Source organism: Pyrgilauda ruficollis, unplaced genomic scaffold, assembly GCF_017590135.1.
Source record: "Pyrgilauda ruficollis isolate IOZ18807 unplaced genomic scaffold, ASM1759013v1 scaffold88, whole genome shotgun sequence".
Lineage (NCBI taxonomy): Eukaryota > Metazoa > Chordata > Aves > Passeriformes > Passeridae > Pyrgilauda > Pyrgilauda ruficollis.
Genome location: NW_024530821.1, coordinates 2,091,824 through 2,105,547, shown reverse-complemented (window position 1 = coordinate 2,105,547; position 13,724 = coordinate 2,091,824).

Genomic DNA, 13,724 nt, shown 5'->3' with positions numbered 1-13,724 from the left:
AGGCAGAAACAGCTGAGAAGATCCTCAATATTATCTCAAAGTGAAATTTTTAGTAATAGTGCCAGCAGATTAATTAAATTTGAGGGGAATCTCAGAAGCAGGACCAAGTGAAGTAGATATGGTTGCAGTAGGAGGAGAGAAGTACAGAGTAAAACTCTGGGTTTGGGTTGTTTTACCCCAAACTGTGTAGAATACGTGCCTTTCTCTGGCAGGAGAGTCTCTATGGCACTTTTTCTTCCCGCATTGTCACAGGTGAACAAAAATATGAAGAGGAGAAGGAAAAAGAGCTTGCACCTTGTAGAAAAAATAGCATTAAAGGAGGTAAATATTTGATTCCTTTGCAGAGTGGTACATGCACTGTTGGCTGACTTTTCTTTCTGCCACGTTCTCATTCCTTTTTCATTGAGGCCACCCCATGTTTGTCTCACACTCCTCAGGGAATGCTGCTCAGTTCATGTTGTTTCATTTTGCTTGAAGTTATTCCTCTGCCAAAAATGCCATTTTTGCACCTTTAGCCTTTGTTCTTAACCATGACCAGCCCTTCTCTATTCACAGTCTGCCCATCTTTCTTATTTAGGTGAAAATTCCTCAGTGCAGGTTTTTTGGGTGTCTCTGGGTTTGCACAATATTTAGCACCAGTTACCATGCTTTTAATGGCAATTATAACACAACATAACAAAATACACAAGCCATAAATGGGGTGTGTATGTCAAGTTTGAAAGTAAGAACAGTCCTAGAAGAAAAGTCTTCAGGCTTGTTCAATCTTGAAAAGAAATTCAGCACGGAATTTTATACATTAATTAGGACAGAAATAAATATTTGAAGTAGGATTCCCCTTTTTTTTTTTTTTGTTCTTTTTTTTCAGACTGGCCACGATGATAAAAAAAAAAAAATCTTTCTTCTTTTACTGTGCAAAGTTAGAGTTAAGTCCAAGCCAAGCCTGTTTACTTTCTTGAAATCCCATAGAAATATGTGATACTGCAAAGGCTTGAGGCTCAAAACTTCTTTAAAATGACAAAAAATTTCAGAAATCAGAAAGTGAGTGTAATTTCCACAGATTAAAAGTTGTAATGCATCAGGTGAATAGAGAATGTGTTTGCACCATCTTGATGCCATATATGTGTTCTGTGATTGCATTCTAGAAAACCCTTTGAAGACAGGCTAACTTTATTATTCCCATTTTATAAGGAGGATTGAGATACAGAAAGAAGGATCTGACATCATTCTCAAAATCTGCAGTAAGGTCAAAAATTGACACATTCCTACTGTTCCAAACACCAGATTCTGCTTCCAGTACAAATTGCTAGACAAGAACCTTTTCAGAAAGTACTAATTGATTATGCACTACTGTGGATGTTGCTTTTAAGGTGTTATAGTTGCTTGGATACTGTACACACCAGGTTTCATATCTTTCATAAAACAGATGACCAGGTGTAGAGAACTTCATAAGAATATTTAATATCTTAGCTATTATGAGATTTTTTCTTTTCGTGCAGTTTTTCATAGAGTGAAGCTAAGGATAAAAAGAGATTTAATTTTCTTTCTCTTCTAATGTGCCATTATAATTTATTTAATTGTGCAAACATATATGCAGAAATACAATATATATGAATGTGAAAAAGAACTCTGTGGCATCATAGAATATTAATGTACCCTGCAGCTTTTTTATTACTTAGCTCTGAATTGTACCTAGAGAGGCACTGAGATTACTGATGCAGAAAGCAGCATTTTCTCAAGGTAGGTCTATTGTTTTATAGTCCAGCAGTATGCCTGCCCCTGTCATCAGGTGCAGGGCATCCCTGCCATCTGCAACAGCATTTTGTCCTTATATAAAATCTGTTCACAGCTCTGGTACAAATAACAAAATACTACTCCCATTTAGGGTTTTGTGTGGTGGCCACAGCTGTGTCCAAAGCACAGAATAGGAGGTAATTCAGGTTATTTGCTCTGCTGAGATCTTCCAGGTGTCCTTTTAGCTACTTCACATACTGAAAATTCCCAAATAAATCTCTGTCTAATATCAGTTTAACCACAAGAGTATTTTAGAGCAGGCTCCTAGCTGTGTGAGCTGAAACTGGGGAGGCTGAGACAATCATCTCCTCCTGTTGCTGTTGTGAGAAGTGAGAGTAGGAGACATCAGAAGATTCATCAACCCATATGTGTCAGATCTGCTGAAGTTTTGTAATGGATTGGGCTTGGCAGAGATCCTCCTCTTGGTTTGCACTTGGAGAGGTGAAGTATCAGTTCTGCTGTTTGGCAGAGAACAAGAGCACTCATGGGTAGAGAAAAAAGGAAGGAAATTTCCCAAAGTGGAGGAGACGAGACATATGTGTGTCATTTCTGTATTCTGCCCTGCTTAGTTGCTGCACAGAAAAATGGATGGAGCAAAAGGATTACCACAAAAAGTCTTCTCCTTTAGGCTGGGGACACAGGGGAGTGCTTCTCCTGGAGTCTGCAGCTGAGCAGATATTCCAGAGACCCCTCTTGCTGCCGGAATATTGGGTGTAGGAGCAGCACAGCAATTTGTTATCAAGAGTCATAAGCAGATCAAAGTGCATTCAGGAAGAGAAAGCAAATATTTAAGTCTTTAGACTTAAGAGCTTTAAATAGTGAATAGATAAGTATTAGGGAATATATATATATAAATCCTCCACATTTCCTAAGGAGCTTTCCTTGATGCCATGCATAAAATAACTGCCTACTGTACAATATTCTGCATTATCTGCCAGCCACCAACAAGCACAAGATGCTGAAGGAAATGAAACTTCAGTTGCAGACTGATGAAAATTCCTGCTTTTCAATGAATAGTCTGATGGAAAGGTGTGTTCCATTAAAAGCAATTTAAATAATACAGTCCTTGAATTTTAGTCACTGGTATTCAAGTACCCATATTTTAGCATTGTGGGCTAAACCAGGTGAAGATTAAACAGAAGTATAGAACCCACATATGATTATAAAATAATCCTATTTTCTGAAGTTTAGGATTAAAAAAGAAAGATCTACTTATATCTTAGAGCTGATAAATTATTATTCCATTCAAGTAATCTAAATAGAAGGGTGCAATTTTAATTATTATAACAAGATGTAAATGCAGCAAAATTGAAGAGTTGCTTATTCACACAATTATTATGTCATTCTTCTACAAATAAAATGAGGCAAAATGTATTTTGTGGTTTGAAAGTTTAGGCAATACTAATAATGCAGTCAGTATATTTCTGATGTGAATCTCATTCAATAGTCAAGTGAGTTCCAATCAACTTTCTCACAGAACTTACACGTACAAATTTTAACTGGCAAATTAGATAGATGTCATCTGTTGGCTCTTTTGGGAAATAAGAAATCCCTCTACAAGATCATCAAATTAGTTTTCACCAATTGTATGAAATGACATTAAGTAAGACCAGGCTATGTTTTATTTATTTGAAAGTCTGCATCGGGAGCTGACGAGTTCAAACCCAACAAAACAATCCCAAGGGTGATTTTTATGAAAATGTCTGCTTCCAACCACAGAGTGAGTGTGACACTTCTGAATGACTCAGGCATGGGCACCACTCACACACAGCCTCTGCCACCCAAATTAGGGTTTCCATTCCAGCTGAACCACAGGAAACAGACCTGGGGGCACCACCAGGTGTAACCTCCAGCTCCTGGGTGGGGAGCACCAATTCCATCTGAAAGTAGCTGATGAGGGAGATTCCCACCCCCCAGTAAGAAATAATGAGGCATTTTTATATCAGCAGGGGAAAGAAACTAAAATGGAGAAAGAAATAATGGCTTTCTCATCATGGTTCTTTCAGATCATTCCTGAAGTTTTTACTGCCATTGTCTGCAGATCTTGCCAGTGAGTTTTTGTACCATAGAGAACCACTTGGAAAACTCCTGAATGCTTCACTACAAATTGGTCAAAACCTGGCATTTTTGCCACCTCAGTCAGAATCCTTGACTATTTGAACAGAACAAAAGTTTTCAAGTCTCACATGCAAACCTAATACATTTTATCAAATTCCATGATTGTAAGATACACAAACACATGTGCTAAATCAAAGCGTATTCATTCCAGAAATAGTTATATGACATTAGGAGTTATTTTTGTGTAGAGATGGAGTGAAACTGGAGTTCTGAGAACTGCAGTAATCAGTTATAGATGAGAAGGAAACTCCACAAATAAAGACACCAAATCTAGACTAGGTAAATAAACTGTTTTCCAGTGGTGTGACTAAACCACTTGGGAACTGAAAAGGATTGATTTATTTTGTGGTCATGTAGCTAAAATTAATTTTGTTTTCCCATTTTCCATATGTTAAACATTCTCTTAAAATTAGCTGCTAATTATTAATATAAATTTATTCCCATTTTTATGCCAATTGTAGATTTTTACAGACTTTTGTAAACTTATTTAAAAGTACTTGGTTGTAAGTACTTTTTAATCTGGACTCAAAATTACTTTAGTTTTAGCCTATCTTTCCTTAATACCTATTAAGGAAAACCAAATTAAATTAGTTTACCAACCAAAAAACCCCCACCTAATCATATTCCTAATAAATTCTTGTGGGTTTTTCTAAAGCAAATCATAAAATGCTTGGGGTTTGAAGAGACCTTAAAGGTCATCTGGTTCCATCCCCCTGCCATTGGCAGGGATGCCACCCACTGGACCAAGCTGCTGATCCTCCATCCCAGCTGGCCTTGGGCATTTCCAGGGATGGGGTGAATTTGGTGCCATGCAGGCAGTGGCACCAAAAGGACATCTCCAAAGGACAAATTGCAGCTGACACAGGTAGTCCAGACCCTCTACATGGGTCAGAGCAGCTTGAGGGGATGCTCTTACAGCCTAACTTCCATGGAAGATGGACAGCAGAAGGAGGAATCTCTCTCACATGCAGCATTTCAAAAGTCACTCTGCACTGATCTAAGAAGACACACTCAGGCGATTGTTTTTCAGGGTTTAAATAACATCTCTCTATTTTTCAGGGTTTAAATAACATCTCTCTGCTCATGCTGGAACCCTGGATGCTGAGAATTTTAAATTTAAATTTTAAATTTAATTAATGATCCAGTGCTGCTGGATCATTTCAGCACCTGACACCACTCATGGCCCTCTAAGCCTTGAGCAGAGCCAAGGAACAGCCGTGCCTTTTGCACCACCCATAAAAACCATGATTCCCTAAGGGTTTGTAGGTGAGGAATGTCCACCTGCAATCCTGCTTCCACAGGACCCTGAGTGCAGGGAACTGTCTACAGGGCTGGGCTCAAAGGTGATACCTTGGGTTTTAAGTTTTTCTGTTCTGTTTTGGTGTGCAGCTTTAGCTTTATATTAAGTGTCACTAGGATCTTTTCACAGGGTGGTGAAGACAAAACTATCCTGTTCCAGCTGGAGACTCAAGGACAAGCTCTTCAAACTTCAGGCCCAAAGCACAAACAACATGAAAAGAGGAGGGTGGGCAAGCAAGCAAGGAGGATGAAATTTCATAATTTGAAGCTATTAATTGGGCAGTTAACTCCTATATGCAAATGGACTAAAACTTATAAAAATGTGAGATCTTGTGACCAAGCTCTCTTCTGCTTCCACCTTGGAGCCATCTGGGCAGAGCCACGACTGTGGCTGTGGTAGTGCCAGGGTGTGGCCTTTGAAGGTTCTTCAATAAATATCCACTTTATTCCTCTTTATTCCTCTAGCATCTGTTCCAGCTCCTTAAGGCATCAAAGGGACAGAGAGGGGGCAGGAAGGGGAGGGAGAACCCACTGGTGTCACGAGAGAAACACCCAGTGGGTTGTATTCATCTTCCAAGACTTCACTTCACTTGTTCTACTTCTACTTTATGCCATTCCCACACAGAAAAATGATATTCACTGTGAACATAATGAATGCATGTCGAGAGCTAAGTATAAGTAAACATATAAGTTTTATTTTTTTCTAAAGATACAGCAAAAATCACACAAACAGTGCCATAACTGGGAAAACAAGAGCTATAAGAGGAAATTCTAAAATACAGTTAATCCAAATGTTGCTATTTTTTGCAAAAATATTGGGCGTACAGCACATAAAGAGAGTTCCTCAAATAACTTCAATGCTTTTCTGACAGAATATTCTAAAGGGGAGTGACAAATAAACCACTTTTAAAATAGTATTTATCTGGGACAACTGATAATAAGTAGCAGAAAATACAATCTTCCTGTTACCAAATTATATTTCTGTAGCCTAAATTACTCCCAGAGATGTGACTGCTGAAGATACTATGGCTTGTTTTAAAATATCTAATCTGTGTGTATAGTTTTTCATTATTTTTTAAGAAATTACAGATGTATGCTGACTCTTCTGTTCAATAGCCTGTGACATATAATCCATCTATACATGGTTAAATCACAAAATTCCAACTTCAATGAAAATATATAGATATACATATAAATATGTTTATAAAACATCTTGTACAGATAGACAGAATACTGGTTGCTAAATAGAGACTTAGTTCAGAGACAGATTTGATATTTTAGTCTTATTCTCCTGCATAAGGGCCTAGGAAGATAAATTTGATGCCATCTTCATCTGGATTTAGAAAGACTCAAAGAATTGTTCTGGCATAACCCTTAAAGCTTAACTGTGTGTAACAACTTCATATTCTTCACTTTGGCAAAAGTTACTTCTGCTTGCATGGATTTAGTGACACAGCAAAATGTCACTGATTCTTCTGCTTGTATAAAGATCCAACATTTCAGAGAGAAAATGTGGCTGTGCTGGAGTCAGAATGAATTTTGCAGTATTTAAGGTTTATTCCTTGCATTTTCAAGTTAGGGCTGAAGACAAATGGCTGAGGCTTCTGACTAAGCCTTGGCTTGAGGGAAAAGAGAAAGCACTGATAGAATTTGCAAATACTTCAGAACATTGTACCTTAGGCAGAGAAAGGAGTGGGTCCATTGGTAAAAAGATTCATCTTAGGGAACAGGTTAAACTCATTGAAGCACACTGAAATTTTTCTACTGGTTTTAAACTCTTATGTAAGTTTTGGGTTCAATGGTATGATCTTAAAAAATTCCTGACTATGTTTGACCCCAGAGATGTGAAAAGATACATCACATTTCTCAAACAATTTCACTAAGACAAAACTGTGCACATCAGAAAGGCAAAAACATTTTTGTTTGACATACTCAGAGCAAACTTCCTCACTTTTGCATGGTGAGATGATATCCCTTTCCACTACACCCACAATCAGCATGAATCAGTTTAAAAGAGGCTACACACAACCAGATTTTTGGAGGGGGTCAGCTGACACTGAAACAGTTTGGGTTTTTTGCACATCTCCGTGTATGAGCTGCATATTCAGCTGACACTGAGCAGCACGTTCAGCAGGAGAAAGAAGTTAAAATGGAGAAAGAAAGAATGACTTTCTGATCATGGTCCTTCCAGATCATTCCTGAAGTACACTGAAGCTTTCACTGCCATTGTCTATACAGTACTTGCCTGCTTTGTCATTAAATGGGTGAATCAATCATCACAGATCCTGAATTCACTGAAGAGATATTGGTTAGTGGAGCTGTGCCAGCTCAGGGAAAAATGGCCCATTGACTTCTCTCTCTCAGTGACAAAGGGAAATGTTCTTTCAGTAAAAGGCAGAATTGATGGCCTTTTCTTGTTGATTATAAAGGTCAAAAAGCTGAAGGAAAAATACAGCAACTGGACAGAGAAAAACTATCTTGGCTGAAGAGCCCATGAACTGCCAGTGGCACCAAATGTTTTGTTTTCGTTTGCATTGACACCCTCAGTGAGGTTCACTGACCACCCCTCTGGCCTTATTCACCCCATAACCATAAAAATATAATAATGCTGCTCACTCACCTCTTGCTACAAATGCAATTCTAAGTTTGAGAGCCTCATTCTGATCCTTCGGATCAATAAAACACCCACAGCTCTTTGCCATACACCAGGGCAGAGGTGCAGAAGAAGGAGGCACATTTCCCAGTCTGACAAGAAGCTGGGATTTACTGCTGTGGTGGGTATACAGAGTCACTGGTTTGGGTTGGAAGGGACCCTAAAGCTCACCCAGTTCTGCACCCTGCTGTGGGCAGAGACACCTTCCACTATCCCAGGGTGCTCCAAGCCCTGTCCAGCCTGGCCTAGGACAGTTCCAGGGATCCAGGAGCAGCCACAGCTTCTCTGGGCACCCTGTGCCAGGGCCTCCCCACCCTCACAGGGAAGAATTCCTTCCTTACATCCAATCTAAATCTATCCTCCTTTTCTTAAAGCCCTTGCCCTCCCACATACCTATGAACTGTACATTGTCCTCCTGGTACATGGAGATAATTTAATTTGGCCTCCCTATTCCACACTGAAGCAGGCTGTACATCTCACACAGCAGCAGTACACACATGCTGGTAGCCCATCTAGGACGGTATATTTTTTAAAATATGTTGTGGAGCTTTTATCAGTTGTTTCCTTTCACATCCAGCTGCTTGATCTCTCTCCAGTGCTAGTCCTGTGCAGAAAGCCCCATTCCATCCCAGCCAGGCTTCCTGGGAGCACAGAAACCAATCTTCTTAGGCAAATCAGTTTATGTGCAACTCTAAGCATGTGCTAATTTGAGCTGATTTATTGATGCCAGCATCCTGCCCAGCGTGTGACAGCAGCTGCCCTGCTTTAAAGGATTCATAATCTGCCAGTGGGGGTAAACCACTCTGCATCCTGACATCCCTTCCCTTTTCCAGGCTTTTCTTCTGTGCCAGTTCTTGGGCTCCCTCATCTCAAGGACCACAACTGTGTCTAGCCTGGAGCAGGCTCTCCTGGGGAAGGTTGGAAAGCCTGTTGGCACTCTTCTCTCACTCCCCCTGCACCACACGGGGTCAGGCACAACTGAGCCCATTGTGTCTGAACAACTTTTCGATTCATTTTTCTCCCCCTGGGAGTTCACAGCTTGAGTAAGAGCTTATCTTTCATCTGGGTGAAAAGAATTCCATCTGAATTTAGCAGCTTTTCTTACATCCAGCTTGTACTAGGGGGTTTGATCCAAAAACCTATGGCAGCTTTTCCCGTTTTTTCAAAATTATTTGGATTGGGCTTTTAGCAACAGGATTCTCTTCTGATGAACATAATTGTCCCACAGAGGCTGATAAGGTGCACACAGCCAAATCACCCCAAGCTGTCCCTGCCACTCACCAGTTAAGCTAGGTGGCCCTGTGAGTACATCTAAGAGAATGACAAGTGTAATGCATCATTTTTTCCAAGTGCTGTGATAGTGCAACCTACAGAAGGGTTATTTGATTCACCCCAGATAAAAAAAAAACAAACAAACAGTCACTGATTGTGTGTTCTTATTTAGTGTGTTCTGACCCAGTAATTTCTTTCAGTAACCTCTTGGTTCCACTAGACTGCAGGAACCCCTAAGTAGAAACCAAGGATTCATTCAGCTCATGCCATTCAACCTTATTGTAAAATCCATCAGTATTTTTGAGCATTATCCTGGAGATAAAGTATCTCTGAAAGTTACTGCACGCTAAACAGGTAAGCCTTGATTCAAAGACTATTTCTAAAGAGAGCTTACACATTCAAACACTTTTCTTTAAACCAAAATACTTGAGGAAGATCTGTTGGCTGCTGGTTTTCTTGGCGTATGAAGCCAAAGAGAGAAAAGCACATCAAACTTTCTATTCATGCACATGATGGCTTCCAGTCTTAACATTTGGTTACTTCAGCCCACAGCTCTGCATCATAGAATAATCACAGAATAGTCTGGGTTGGAAGGGACCTAAAAGCCCACCCTGTTCCACCCCCTGCCATGGGCAGGACACCTTCCACTATCCCAGGTTGCCCCAAGCCCCATCCAGCCTGGCCTTGGACACTTTCAGGGATCCAGGGGCAGCCACAGCTTCTCTGGGCACCCTGTGCCAGGGCCTCACCACCCTCACAGTAAAGATTTCTTCAAGCTCTCTACCAAATCATACTTCCCATTGCATAGTACCTTAAGACTCCTGGGATTCTTCATTGAATCAAAGGCATTCTGACCAGATCTTTGTGGGTGTCTGTCCAGTGGGGCACAGCTGAAGAGATTTTTCAGAAGTATCTGCATCTTGCTGGATGACAGAAGGAGCAATATTAAAGTACCTGACAAACATGGATATCTGCCTGCTTTTTTTCATCTTTCTACATCCTTTTTTTCTATCTTCAGGCACCCAAACCTACCGATAATTCAGGTCATATGCAACTGCAAATAGAAAACAACATAATAGACAATATCTCTGTGTGCTGTAACTACAAAGATACAGGCACACAGTTAAATTCCATTCATCCTCAAGTGTAGGTCACCCAGGCAAACCAGAGCACAAATTGCATAGCACAAACTCTGCTGGCCTGTTTATCTGGGAAACAAAACTTACAATTTCTGGCCCAAATAAGAAGACAAAAAAAGAGCCACAGCCTTATGAATCTTCCATTCATCCTCAAGTGTAGGTCACCCAGGCAAACCAGAGCATAAATTGGGTTAGAGCCAGGGCTCTTCTTGCAGGCAAGAACAATTTCAGATTTTCCTGGCCATCCTTTTTCAAAAAAAAAAAAAAAAAAGCTGTGAAATTCCTACTTCCACGACTTCAGATACTGTTGGATCTATGTCAGCAGTAGAGGTTTGTTTTTATATTTTCTTTTACAGGGGCTGGACCGTATAAAAATCCCTTTAAAAAAAACAAAACCAAAACCCACATGAAGAGTTGATTCCATCTTGCCAACATATCAGCCAGTAGAGCTCATCCAACCTGAGTAAGCATGTAAGAGCTAAGCCATGCCAGGTAGTAGCTGGCATAGTTTTCTACTCTCCAGAGCAAGAATTAAACAAGGACCAAGTTTTTGAACTCCTCAAGTTTCCAGTTTTGCTGCAGCTCTCCTTACTGAGCTGACAAACTGTGCTTGGCCCCTCAGAAATGTTTAAAACCACTTACATCAACTGTCCCCATGGTTTGATTAGTGGTATTTAAAGGTCCTTTGTACTTTTACAAACTTAAAAAATATATATCTTGTTGTCAAATTGAGATGAAAATCATACAAACCCACCAGTTTTGTTACACATTCCCAATACTCTGTGACCTTGCACTGTGAAGATTTATCTTGTTGTCAAATTGAGATGAAAATCATACAAACCCACCAGTTTTGTTATACATTCCCTTACTCTGTGACCTTGCGCTGTGAAGATCACAGACAGCTCTGTGTGCTAGGCTGGTCAATAATAGCTCTGGAAACTGAAAAATCAGTCTCAGGAAAGCTCAAGTCTGATCTTAAAAAAGAAAACCCTCACATATACTTGAACTTACATTCAGAGGGTGAGACCTCCCCTTCTACACCAAATACCCCAATTTTTGTATTAAAATGTCAATAACCCCAGTTAAAAATCATGGCAGAGAAGGGAGAGTTAAGTGCAGCTCTATAAATATTATCATCCCAGCAGAAGGAAGGTAGGACCAAACATCACCTTGGCCAACAGCAGCTCCTGATCCAGAATGGCTCAATTTCAGTCAGAGCTGCTGGTGACGCAAATTAATAAGGAGATGAATGAGTTGGCTGCTGTTAAAGGGTTGGCTTGTTTGTCAGCATGAATGCTTCGTAAGATTAAAAGATCTCATCCCCACGAAAGGCAGGAACTTTGTTATTATGAGTTACAGAAAGCACATGAGATCCCTTTCATTTTAATATAATACTCTGTTAATTCATAATGAAGGATTCAGTTGATACACACACTGTTCAGCTTTTGAAGTGCTGCTGAACATTATCTTCTGCTGTTGTTCATTTCTTCTTTTGTCATGAAAAGAATAAATCCTGTATATCTGCTCAACCCTGCTCATCTTTATAGTCTTCTTTTTTTGTTTGGTTTTTTTTTTTTTTTGGTTTTTCATGGGTTTTTTGGGTTTTTAGGCTTTTTGGTTTGGTTTGGTTTTGGGTTGGTTTTTTTTGTTTGTTTGGGCGTTTTGTTTGGTTTTGTTTTTTTAATTCTATCACATGTATTTATAGTGAATATTAAATATATATATATATATCTTCCTCCCCCCAAAGCTTTCATTTGGTCTCATGACTCTGTTTCCTGTCTTGCAGAAACATCAGTTTGTCTGTGAAGACAGTGGCTCATCAAAATCACTTGGAGTAATTTCAATTTCACACTGATCACGCAGATCTGAAACCTCTCCAAGCAGAGATTTTCATCATAACAGAAAATTTGGTCTCCTGTTGGGGTTGTTGATATTTCAGCTCTGTCTCTTGTTAGTTCTTGGAATAGCTGTGTCATGGGGCTTACCTACAATATTGAATTGATTGCCACAATGATTCAGGATTAAACAAGATTATTGCATTTCCTTCCAAGTAACATTTTTTTTTCCTTTTTTCCGTTTTTATTTTTTCCTCTCTCTTCACTTGTACTTCAAAACCTGGCCATTTTGAACAGTATAAAATCAGTTCCTGGTTTTGTCCCACCTTTCCACTGCTTCTTTTGCCCCTTCCCTGATATTGTTTTTCTGTTATTAATTCTCTTGCAGTTGCACCTGGAGTCTTCCTTCAATCAAGACCATGGGAGTGGTGATGACAGGCAGTGCACAGGTTGTGAAGCATCCCCACAGCTCTCCAATTCAAAAACAAAGGCACAGAAAATGCAGCAGAAAGACAAAAAGGCATTTCTGGAAATCTATGAATGTGTCTCAGCTCTTCTGAATTTTCATAAACAGAAAACTCTGTTCATGTTTTTTGACCGTATTATTGTCCATACACTGATTTGAAAATGTCTTCTGCAGACTGTGAGATCACTTTACAGAGATGAAACCTGGTTCTTTGCATATTTGGAGCCATCATAGGAATAAAAATCATTAGTTATACAGAGAACACAATAACTAAAGTGACTAAATTTTGTGATAAGAAAATATTTACTCCTTTCAACTAACTCTGTAAAACTACCTCTAGCTAATTCAATACATGATTGTGAAGTCATTCTTCACAGATTTTCTTCATCATGGAAGAATATTCAATGCTTTAGGTGTTATGTACATTAATTCAACTTTTCTTCATATTTTTAGAAGTACTTTTGGTTAGCCTGAAACCCTTTGGACATGTGTTCAAAAAGACACATGTTCCAAACTACGGTAATGAATGATCTGAAACAGACTGTGATGTTTAGGTCACCAGAAAGATGAATTTTTTTGAGCAATCTCAATGATGCTATTTTTTGAAAAAGAAAAGGATCCTGGATACCATGCATGAATATTAATTTCTCCTCTGAATAATGGGTCTAGCCTATAAATTAGGTGTAAGTTCCATGGCCTGTTCCTAAGCAGAAGGCAAATCCTGATGACTTCCAGTGGTCCCTCCCAGGCTGTGTGACTCGGAGTCCTGGGTGCTGAATTTATTCTTCAGCTCCTGCTCTTACTTAGAAAAGAAAATTATCTCCATTTTTTTTCTAGCTCAGAACTTAATGCACGCTGCCAGGATGCAGAATAAATGCCTGATTTTCCCTGAGAGGATTCAAAACCTTGTCTTTCTCCAGGGGAATGCACTGCACCAGATTATAGATATTCCAGGCTAAAATGTGGAAAGGATATCCCTGACCTCTTCTTTTGGGTTTGTTTCATTTCATGTAATGCAATTAAAGATTAGACTGGAGCAGGTGAGAGGGAGAGAGAGAGAAAGAGAGACAGAGTTGAAATCTCTAGCCTAGGTGGTTCATGACTTCATCTGGGAAAATTCTGATTTGTGTTTTTTGCTCCAGGGAATATTA